Genomic DNA, 12,214 nt, shown 5'->3' on the forward strand with positions numbered 1-12,214 from the left:
GCAATAAGGTGTTTATAAATACTGATATACCTACTATATATTGTATACTGTACAATGTATATTTTATAAAAATTTCTTTTTAAAAAGATTAAGTAGTTAAAAAAAAAATTAATTTTAAATTATTTGTACTTAAATGTAGATGTTTTTCAAACACTGATAATTTCCAAGTGTGATAATTAAAAAAAAAAAAATCTTTAAAATATTATTACTATTTCATTGATAAATCAATAAACTAATGACTATAATCTATAAGAATTACACAAGTTCGACACCTATTTAAGTTTTTAACTATGGCGTAATAATAAATTATTAAAATTAAAACTAGATTAAACATTATGTGGTAAAAAAACTCTAATATATAAAAAGTTAGAAAAAAAGTCAAACAAACATAACAAATATTATGATAACCGGACAATTTACAAAAAAAAAAAAAATAATATTAAAATGTACTGAGTAGCAATAATAGTGCCTATTAAATAAAATAATATACGATCGTAATGTGCAAAGGGAACATTTTATTTTTTAATAATTTATCAATACACAATTCTTTAGTACCACAAATAGAGCAATATTGAACCTAATTAAAGTGTATAATATTATTTATAATAGTGGAAAACATTTGATGTATATTGAAATGCACGTGCCTATGTACATTTAAAACTCATAATTATTGATTAATGGTTCCAAAGCAAAAAATATGAGCCACCTAATGATTTTTTACCTACATAATTCTTTAGTTCTAGTTAAACAGTTTACAACTATTTAGTATTTATCACTATAATACGTATATTACATAAATATAAAAGAAAAGTTGGCTACGGTATTGTCGGTATTACTTACGACAGTATAGAACTAATTAATATAAGAATGACGAATGTTTTTATTTTACTTATATTTTTTCTCGTTAAAATATTTTTTCAGTTCATTGATAGTATTTGATATAATATCGTCATTCGTTATACATACAATTACACTACTATAAACTCTACTCAAATTAATTGGTACTTAATCAAATTATAACTATTTTGTTGTTTCGAAAAATAACAAAAAATTACCGATTGGTTGTTGTTCCAAGTAGTATACATCACTTATATACGCTTCGGTTGACCTAGTGGACTTGTCTTATCGTGGAAAAAACCAATTTAATACGATAAAAACATACAATTAACAAGTTATATGTTATTATACTAAATACTTGTATTATATTATATTTACAGCATTGTTAATGTTATCGTTGGATACATTGAATGCGATTTTAAGCACATTTAATAAACGTTAAATTTGACCGGCACAATAATATCGTGTACATCGTGCGTGCGCATACACTCGTAATATACGGATGTACTTATAATAATATGTTTTTAGGCAATAAATCAGACACACAGACCCGCTCGTGCTTCGTGTTATGTCGACATGTCGTAATAAATTATTATTTTATTAAGTATTATATTATTATTATACATATTTTTTATAATATACTAATCAAACAACCTTTTCAAATAATTAAATGTGTATTTCTGTGTATACTCGTATTAAAAAATCGTTTAAGCCCGGCCTGACAATAATATTATTGCCACGGCCCAGGCGTGTAATCGTTTATTACAATAAAATGCAGTACAATTATCACAATAATTTGTTGTAAGTATAACACTAAAATACACAATCGTATGAATTTTCGAGATATTCATACAAAATGTTAGATAAATCTTATTGTGATATATACTTGAACGGGAGAAAAAATAATTTTCGTGATTTTTGTTTTGCACAATATGTTTGAATTAAAATAAAAGAATCGCTTATATCGTTCTGCTATATAGTAGGTTTTTAGTGTACCTTTAATATACATTGAACAGGCTACCGTAGGTTAGGTTAAGCCATTGCATATTTGCATATAAACAATTATTGTGCGCAAAGGAATTATGAATGGATCCAAAATGTATTTCTAAGAATGTTTTATTATATTGACATTATTATTAGTAGATATTTTATCGGTTTAGTTGGTTGCAAACTATAATTTTGCAAACATATCACGTGTAACTTTTTTAAGTCTGTACCATCGTATTGTAAACACACATACCATGACGTGAATAATATCATGGCAAAAAAATAGCTTGCAAATAGTTCTTATAAACATTTTGAAAATTGCATTATGTATAGAATATAATAAATAATAATATATTTAATAGCGTAATTTAGTAGTCCTTATTTTTGATTTTTTTAAATTATAAAAAATTAAAATATCGTTCCAAAAAAATATTATTTTGCATTTAAATATTAAATTTTATAAAAATTTGAGTATATTATCTTATAAAAAAAAATCATGATATATATATATTTTCAATATATGAAGCTGTTGTTAAAATAGCTAATTAGAAACTTTGTATTAAATTTTAATATTTTTTGTCAATGAAATAAAATGGTTACTTATTAACATAATTTAAAAAAAATGTAAAATACATAAGTAAACAGTTTAAAAAGTCTGTATAGTAGTTTTTATAAGAAATAAAATAACTTTAAAATTATATCATATGCATAAATAATGGTGAAATAAATGTTTTGAGAAAATGTAGTCTCTATATGGTTACTCCTTTATAAATTACGTCAAATGATTGATTTAGTAGTAAACTAATGTAAATATTGAAAAACTTGTGTAAATATAAGTTGGAACCCGTTTTCTCTGCAGCACATATTGTTTGTTAGTTTTTTCAATTATTAAACAAAATACTGGCATCTTCCTACTTTTGACTTTCCAAGGTATCAAGTAAATTAAATTTGTTCCTAGAAAATCTTACTATTCCAAAACATCATAAAATATATGAAAAAAAAATATAATCAGAAATATATCATTGTCAAATAAATAGACATATAGCTTTTAGAATCTAAAACTGTAAAAAATTATCGTTTTATTATCATTATTATTATTATTATTATTATTTTTGTGTATTGTTATAAAAATTAATAATTACTTCGAACTATATAAAAACCTTTTTTTTTATATATCAAACGAAAATCGATTGACAATGAGTAATTAGCATTAAAAAAAATAATAACCCTCCCCAAACGTATTGATAATATTATCTATAAAAAATATTTTATTTATACATCAATATTAAATACTAATTAGTAATTACTATGTAATATTATATTATATTAAATTGTATTACTTAAATATTATATAAAAAATACAATATGTTTTTTTAAATGTCGACCAATAATAATACAATTTTTATATCTATCGTACCTTGTATGTACCTCATGTACCTTTTCTATATTTTTATTATAGAAAGTAAATATTGTAGGTACAGTTTCGACGTTATCACCGATTGTTTATTTTTTAATTATTAGAGATCGGTCGGCCTTCAAACATAAACAGAGAGTATTGCGCGTTTTATATGTTCTCTATATAGCAAAGTTGATACCTACAATATATTTTATAGATTATTATTATATAGTGAACAATCTACTCTATGAAATATTTCCTTACAAGTTGGTGTTTAAAAAATATGCTATCTAACACTACGATTAGTATACTGTAATCGTTATTATAGTTAATTAGAAATTCGTATTATATAAAGAGTGTCTTAATAGTTTAGTGTATTTACATAGATTTAGTATGTATTATTTAGTCTACATATTTCAATCTGCACAAGGCACCTAATTGTTTTATGCATACTATGATGTGCGAACTACAATATTAAAATATATAGTATATATTATAATTATTATATTATATTATATTAAAGTATTTTATGTAAAAAAATAATATTTTTAGGAAAATTATTAAAATATGTGCTTTTTACTAGTTTCTTGCCAAATTGTTTGACAGGTTGTTTTAACATTGTTCTTATTTATATTTTTATAATAACTTCCATGGACCAATAAAAAATTAAAAAATATTTGAGTTTTTTTTATGAAAAAATATAAAGTACCTATACATTTATTTTACACTTGCCGAAAATGTATATTATCTACTTATGTGTTAAACAAGTTATACAGAGCTCAAGATAAAATACTGTTCACATTGACATTTTATGAGAATTATTAAAAACATAATATATTTATTTATTTATATTGTTTACACATTTATATTATACTAGTAGTTATAAGTTATAATGGAGAGTACTAGAGCCAATATCAGGATATTAATATAGGCAAGTCAATATCGCACTATTTACAATTTAGGTTAGTATTAGATACCTATAATACTGTATATTATACTGTGTAGAGTTTACACCAAATCGCTAACGCATAATATTTTAATATTTATACACTTCAAGAATCACTGTGGCTTAGATATTTTATATACGAGTAATAATAATATTTTGAGTTTAATTTAAATACTTCTTAGAAAATTTAACATCAAATTGTAAAATTGCTGCTGAAAAATAAAATAAACTGTTGCAGAGATTAGAAAGTAGAATTTAGAATATTTATAAGAAAAATATTTATGTTTTTAAGAAAAAAATATGGGTACATCAAATTTTAAACACCCGTTGAGAGTTTTATAATTGTATATATGTACTAAATTCCTTAAAATAATAATCATATAATTATATTATCGTTTGCTATCTCATCAATGAGTATCTGTACAGTGTACCGACCTACAATATTTTTGTTTTGCGTAAAAACTTTTTATAAGACATAATATAACAGAACACAATATTTAAATATAGGTACCTATAACGAATTTATGCTAATAATATTAGAATCAATAAATGTTTATTTCATTCAAATTCAAAATTGAGTGCAATCGATATAATTGCGTTGAGTAGTGATTACTAATTAGCGAATAAAGATAATACGAGCATATTGTTAATCTTATAACTATAATAATTTTTTGTCATTATTAATGTTTGAATTGAAATACAACACAATACTCAATGTGTGATGTGTTTAATATAATATTATATTAAATTATGTATACCTACTTAACACTAAAATACCAAAAAAAAAAAAAATAACATCTTACAGTTAATTTAATATGCAAAGTTGTCATACTGTTATCGAGCTTATTATGATAAATATGATATATAAAATAGTAACGAATGTATTTATAATAGCGGAATGTTATCGATAAGAAGTTCAATTTAATTAAGTCGAATAGCTTTGCTCTTTTTGTATTCCTTAAAGTCAACAAAAATAAACACAAAAATATAATATGTTCTTAGGATACTATATGATGGGGGTAGTTATAAATAAATTAAAAACTACTTATCTAATTGAATTGACCTTGGCCTATAATCGAGAACACTGAACTATCCGAACTCATCATTGAAAACCCTCTCACGTTTATGGTTAATACAGTTGATGTGTTTTTTTAAATACATACAATGGACATGTATTTAATTATTAATAAAGCTTTTTTTTTATCATTCTAAAATCTCGAGCATATATTATATTTATATAACCCTAAAAAAATTATACTCGAGTGTTTAACCATAAAAAATTTACCGCGAAACAAATAAATATATTTCTCTGTTTGAATTTAAATTTGTTAAAGGATAATTTTTTTACCCATATGATGTACAAATTATTATTAATAATTGTTTTTAGTTAAAATCCTTAAAAAAAAACCTCAAGTTCCTAAATATAATGTTTAGTGGTTATGTTATAAGTAAGGCCCAGAATTATATTCACTAAAAACATACTAAATATGCATGCATTTATGCACTGATTATCATTCAAAAATGCACTTGAAACATGCAAAAATATGCGAAAATATGAAAAAAAAATTGATTAAAAAAATTCTTTTATTTTCATTAAGTATAAATAAATAAAATCGAATAAAAGTTATGCACACACGAATCACGACAGACACCACGGATGTATGGTTCACTAAAATCTACTCAATAACAGATTACTACTTATCCTGATAGATCTCAGATAAGATAAGAAAACTACTTTGTCAAATTACATGGACTATAAATACGTTATTTTAATTAAAATAAGCAAAATATTACATATTATGCATTTAAAAATTGTATATATATAATGAAAAAAACGTAAAATATAGAAATATGCAATACGTGTCAAAAAATGACAAAATATGCAAAATAAAACTTTATATTTAGGATCTATTGACTAAAAATCAAATTTGTAGCTTACTTAGATATTTTTTGGACTATTCAAAAAAAAAAAAAACATGATAATGTACATAAATCCGGGCCCTAGTTATAAGGTAAAAATTTCAAAATATTTTAATTCTTTGGGTAAAATTTAAATCTAATATCTAATCCAATGAAAATATTAGAAATTTCAAAAAAAAATAAAATAAATTTAAGATTCAACAATTTAGCTTTGAGAGTTTGCAATATGTATAAAAATCCATTACTGGTATTTTTCCCGTATTAAAATTTTCAAACAGACTTCTACTTCTATATGGTATTTTTAACTCATAAAATATTTTACCCAAAAAAATTGTATTAATATCCATTATAGTTATTAAATAAATATTATTACTTACTAACATTATTTCACAAGCATAATAAATTTTATAAAATAAAATTGAATACAACATAAAATGTATAGTTTTCAAAAGTACCTAATATTAAAAGCCATTAACTGCGCGAAGTTCATATTGATAGCGGCTTTATGCAACTTTAAAAATCTACATATTTTCTTTTTGACTGGATTTTTTGCCCTTGGTTTGGTAAAATTAATATTTTATCTGGATTTTACATTTTATATCGATCATTTCATAGTAATGACTATTATTATACCTATATGAATATTATTAATATATGATATATTGATATCTACAATAATAATCGTGATCATAAAGATTAGGTACGGATAATTCTTTACGTATAGGTACAATATAGATACTTAATTGTCGTATTTTTATTTCATAATCATCACTTCAGTTTAAATATAATATCATAGGTACCAATATGTCAAATATAATTTAATGTAACACTGTTGTTATAAATAATAATAATAATAAACAAAAAGTTGATGTTTGAAATTAAAAAAATAATTATTTTCAGAAAAATACAATTCGGGTTATTGGGTCCAGAATAGGGAATTTCGGGAATAATATACTTTTTAGGAAATATTTAATCGGAGAAAAAAGTTAGACAATTTTATTTCGGAAAAAATACCAATAAATGATTTTCTATTCAGTTGGATGTGGTAAAGAACATAATAAAAATATTTTACACCCAAACAGTTTTTATAATTCATACCATTTTTGAATTGCACACATGGACTTTAATTTTTTTTTTTTAATTGGACACCTATTTTTAATTATAGATTACTTTTTTTGTATTCCTAAAAATACATTTTAAAAATTTCAATGATTACCCATATTTTCCTGATAAAGTTTTCCATCAAAATCTTTACAGTTCATATAACGTCTTACAGTGCAGAAAAATTAAACCGTAACTAAAAAGGCGTGTCAAAATAAGGAAAAAATTGAACTATGTACGTGCGGTTCAAAATTGTTGCAATAATAAAAACTATTTGGATGTAAAGAATTTTTATATTTATTATACAGAATGGAAATGGACTTAGAACTTAAGGAGTAGTAACTCTTAAAAGGTTTTTTTTTTTTTTTTTAATTATTGTTACTGTTGAATGTTGATAATTTTTATTTATAAGCTTTGAATGGTGGTGATGAACGACTATTAACTCATTAGATCGTATAATTTTTAAATATTAAACATTTTATGACATGATTTAAATATCTAATAAGTCTGATTATATATACATTTATACATCATCTCTATCCCGTTCTAGTTGCTTGTTATGGTGAAAATGCACAATAATATGAATATGAAAACGAATAGGACATGGGTTCCTTATTAAAAATAGTATTATATAGGTGGTGTACAATGTACATGTATAAAAATCATACAATAATATCATAATATAATAATTTTGGATATGTCCTCCCACAGTCCCACGGCCCATAGCCAATTCGGTCGAGAGCATATTACGATTTCGTATTGTACAAAGATGAAGGCTACAGTAATAAATATGCCTTTCCGGTTTTCCTGTTGTTCGTGGTAATATCGTGCGTTATGTTTCACACGAATCGTATAATATTATTATTGTGCAATTCAATGTCATAAACAATAATATTAACATCGGTTGAACGGTTTTCTTACACGATTCTCCGCTGCCATCTCCCATTATCTACTCTATAAGATATTAGTATAGTCTTTACATATAATAATAATACATTAATACCTATAATATTATTATAATATTCTTAATAGCACCGACAATAATCCTCCATTCCGAGCGATATAAAAGTCCGGAGGAATTGAATGCCACGGACTTCATGGGTGACCTTCAGTGCGCCGTAATTACACATTGTTTGTACCTATTTATTTCGCTGTGACAACACGGCACAGACACACTACTACTAATGTATATTTTTTAAATGCAGGTAATGTTTAAAAAAAAAAAAAAACAATAGATAACAAACCATGAATACAATTAAATCCGCGTAACTCTTACAAGTGCGCAAATTTATAGACAAGTCGTCATCATAGCAAAATAAATATATAATATAACCCATGTAGGTGTGTATATTATTGTATAGTAATAGTCAATAGGAGCAACTAATATTTGGGTCACTAACATTGCATGTATTTGCGTATTATTTATATTTATTGTTTACAGTATTAGTATATGAATTACAGTTGCTTATAGATGTAGGTATGTATATATTTATATAAAATAGCATATCTTATAATTTATTTATGTATTCAAAAATTGTCGAAAAGATATATTATTGAAGGCCAAGGCAAACTGAAAAAGTATGAAAATTATAAGATAAATATAGCCAATATAGAAATGTACCTATTTAATGTTTTCATTAAAACATAATTTATAAAATAAACAAATAGCTTTAAATATCTGCAAAGTAAATAAGAAGTAAACAAAATATATAAATATAATTATTTCATTAGAAATATAGATTATTAATAAATACAAGCTCCTCAATATAAATATTTAAAAACACTATACACTAAATAGTAAGAACTTTCAAAATTAATGAACATATTTACATATAATAATATACATTATTTTAATTTACGTTTTATTTTATTCTACATCATAACATATGATAATATCATAATTTATTGTTGAAGCATGTTCTTTAAATAAAAAATTACAAAATATGTTCAATTATCCTTATATGCTCTTAAATATTTAAACGTTTATTTTATAGTATTTTAAAATTAATTTAGCTAAAAAAAAATATATACAAATGCAATTAATTCTTAGCCTTAATTATAAATAATAAGTTTTTACCTTTTATATTGTTTCTATGTGTTCTTCGCTCCTTTCCTCTAGATTACGCGTAGCTAGTAATTATACATGCTCATTGGCGTAATTTGCTTCAAAGTTCGAAAAAGGCGTCGACGATTTTATCATCTAATTTTGTGAAACATACAACATTGGCGTTTTGTAACATACGCTTGATCGTACTAAGTGATGACTATTATTAAATCAGTCCAGGAGAAGTTAGTTTAATTAGGTACGGATGATGGTGAAAGACTGAATGTTGTGAGTCGACATGATATTATCCAAGATGCTGGAATAAGGATCAATTATTGGCAGATTGATCAGTTATTATTTTTGTTTTTATAAAATAATGATTATGAGTTGAACTTTAGACAAAAAACTCAAAAATAACTTTTATTTCAACAAATTGTACGAATTCTATTTATTTCTACGATAAACATGTGTATTATTCATTTCAATGTAAATTAAATATTATCTCTCGTAATTTTGAACATTTAATGATGAAAATGAGGAAATACTTAATTTTCAACTAATAAGATCAATCATAACAACCTTGATAGTTGATATGTAAAATAAATTTATAATATTAATTTTATTGACGATTCGTCGACCTAATTTTATTTATCTTCCAAGTTATAAAAAAAAATGTTTCCCACATATCAAAATAAATAGCAACACATCATAGATATGTAATACCTTGACAAATTGATTATATAATATGTATGATATATTAAGTTATAACTTATATAACATACAATCATAACTGATTCAACTACAAATTGGTTGTTTTACATGTTAAAGCAATTTAAAATGACTTAAATATTACATATAGTTATGCATGAACAATATTCTATAAAAATTGAAAATAATGTTTATCAATTATATATGTAAAAATGTAATAACTAAAGGGTAAATTTTTCACGGGTACTATCAAAAAACAAATCAAAATTTAATTAATGTTACACGTATTACATGATATAATAATATATATATCCGCAATATAATAACATATGTAACAGTTATTGATATTGGTCATTGGATCTCTTAGTAGCTATTAGTATCTGCTGAAAACTGTGAAATAAATTCAAGGTCTCTTTTTATAGTAATTTGTAGAATAAATGTCAAGCCCTGTTTAAAACCGTATCACTGCAACAACGATTTAACTATGCAGCTAAACTACACATGCATCAAAATTAAGGTGTATATGTCGAGAGAGTTACAAATACTTTTACAAATAAAACCAAAGTTCAAAAAAACACATTTGCGATTTGCTTCATAACCTAAAATATTTTTATAGTTCAATTTTATTGTACATTAACATAAAGTTATTATTAATTAATAATTTACCTGTCAACACTCACTGTTCAAAGTTCCTCATGAATACCTGACACGTTATGAGCACCCAATGGATTTTTGAAAACTGGCTGCTAGCATATATGTACTAATATCATATTGATACACTGTACATAATATAGTAACATACTAGCGTATTTATAGTATTTTTTTAGATCGGTTAGAATCGTGTAAAGGCCAAATTTATTAACTAAACTTACCTATATACACACACTACACACACACATGTTTATATATACTATTCGACACACAATATATTATTCTATTATCATATAGTGGATAATAGAATTATATATTGCATGTAGAATAGTATTTGAGTCCCGGACGACGTGTTTGGCACGAGCAATATGGGGGAAGGAGGGCTAAATTTCAACCGAGACTGAAATTGCCTTACCGCATGAGCCACAAATATTATTTTTTTGTCACGCCTTTGCTGCCTCCTCCAAAATCAATCGCCTCCACTGAAATTATAACACTATTAATCCATAGTGAACAGCTGTTCTCGTGGTTTTAAAAATCAACCCAGATTCGCTGAAATATTTCACAGAACTGCATAGAAGTTCCATCAATTCCGGTTGATATTTGATATACTGGTATTATAGACAAAACGTATCGATACGTTTGTGTATTGGTATATCTATCTATCCATATAAATATATATTAAGCTGATAATACTATCTTTGTATAGTAACATTTTCGACTGTCTGCCGCAGAGTGTGGAAAAATCATAACTGTCGTCTAAATGAAAAAAATTAATTTTCCAATGCTTGAACAGATATAGAAAATTAGATTTTCGGCGCAGACGGGATAAAAGAATATTTTACGCGTATAAGACAAACTTACACAAATTTAGTGAATGAAAAAATATTTTCAACACGAGATCAGTAATTAAAAACGATGTGGCAATGTAAACATCATTATATTGATTTGAACAAACCGCTGAAAACCACTGATAATTTTGTCACGAAAAAATATATAAGTTCTTAATTCCCACATTTTAATATTTTCATCAAGACTCGAGAAAGTTTCGATACTAGGTACATTAATAAAACTGTGTACTTTAATATTATTATTGGTAAAGGTAAGTCATATTATACTAGAGTTGAATGAATTCGAATCGTACGCGTTTCTTTTTACAACTATAAATATAAATAGTGAATAATAGACAAAAAAATGTTGTCACTGAGATAAATTATATTGAACTATTAAGAATTTCTAACTTCTTAGTAAATAATACAATTGTAAATAACAGACAACAGTCAAGCTTAAAAAATTAATTTTTCTAGACAACACCTCATAGGAGTACTGTGTATATAAATATACTAAATGGCGTTGATTAGGTTATACATAAAGATTAATTAGGTTATTATTATTCATTATCTATATATAGTTCAATTATTTTGCAATGTTTTAATAAATTGCCACTAATCAAATATTTCGAGTGTAATTTAAAATTTCCAGAACGAAAGCAATGTATGTATAATATATACCAATTTTTTTTTTCGCATGTATATAAAAGAATACCTATGTATCCTAAATACTTTATTTTAAACATATTTTTAGAATTTTTTTTGAGTTCAATATTGTTATTAAAACTAATTTC

The sequence above is a fragment of the Melanaphis sacchari genome, unplaced genomic scaffold, assembly GCF_002803265.2.
Source record: "Melanaphis sacchari strain LSU unplaced genomic scaffold, SCAv2.0 Contig27_pilon_pilon, whole genome shotgun sequence".
Taxonomy (NCBI): domain Eukaryota; kingdom Metazoa; phylum Arthropoda; class Insecta; order Hemiptera; family Aphididae; genus Melanaphis; species Melanaphis sacchari.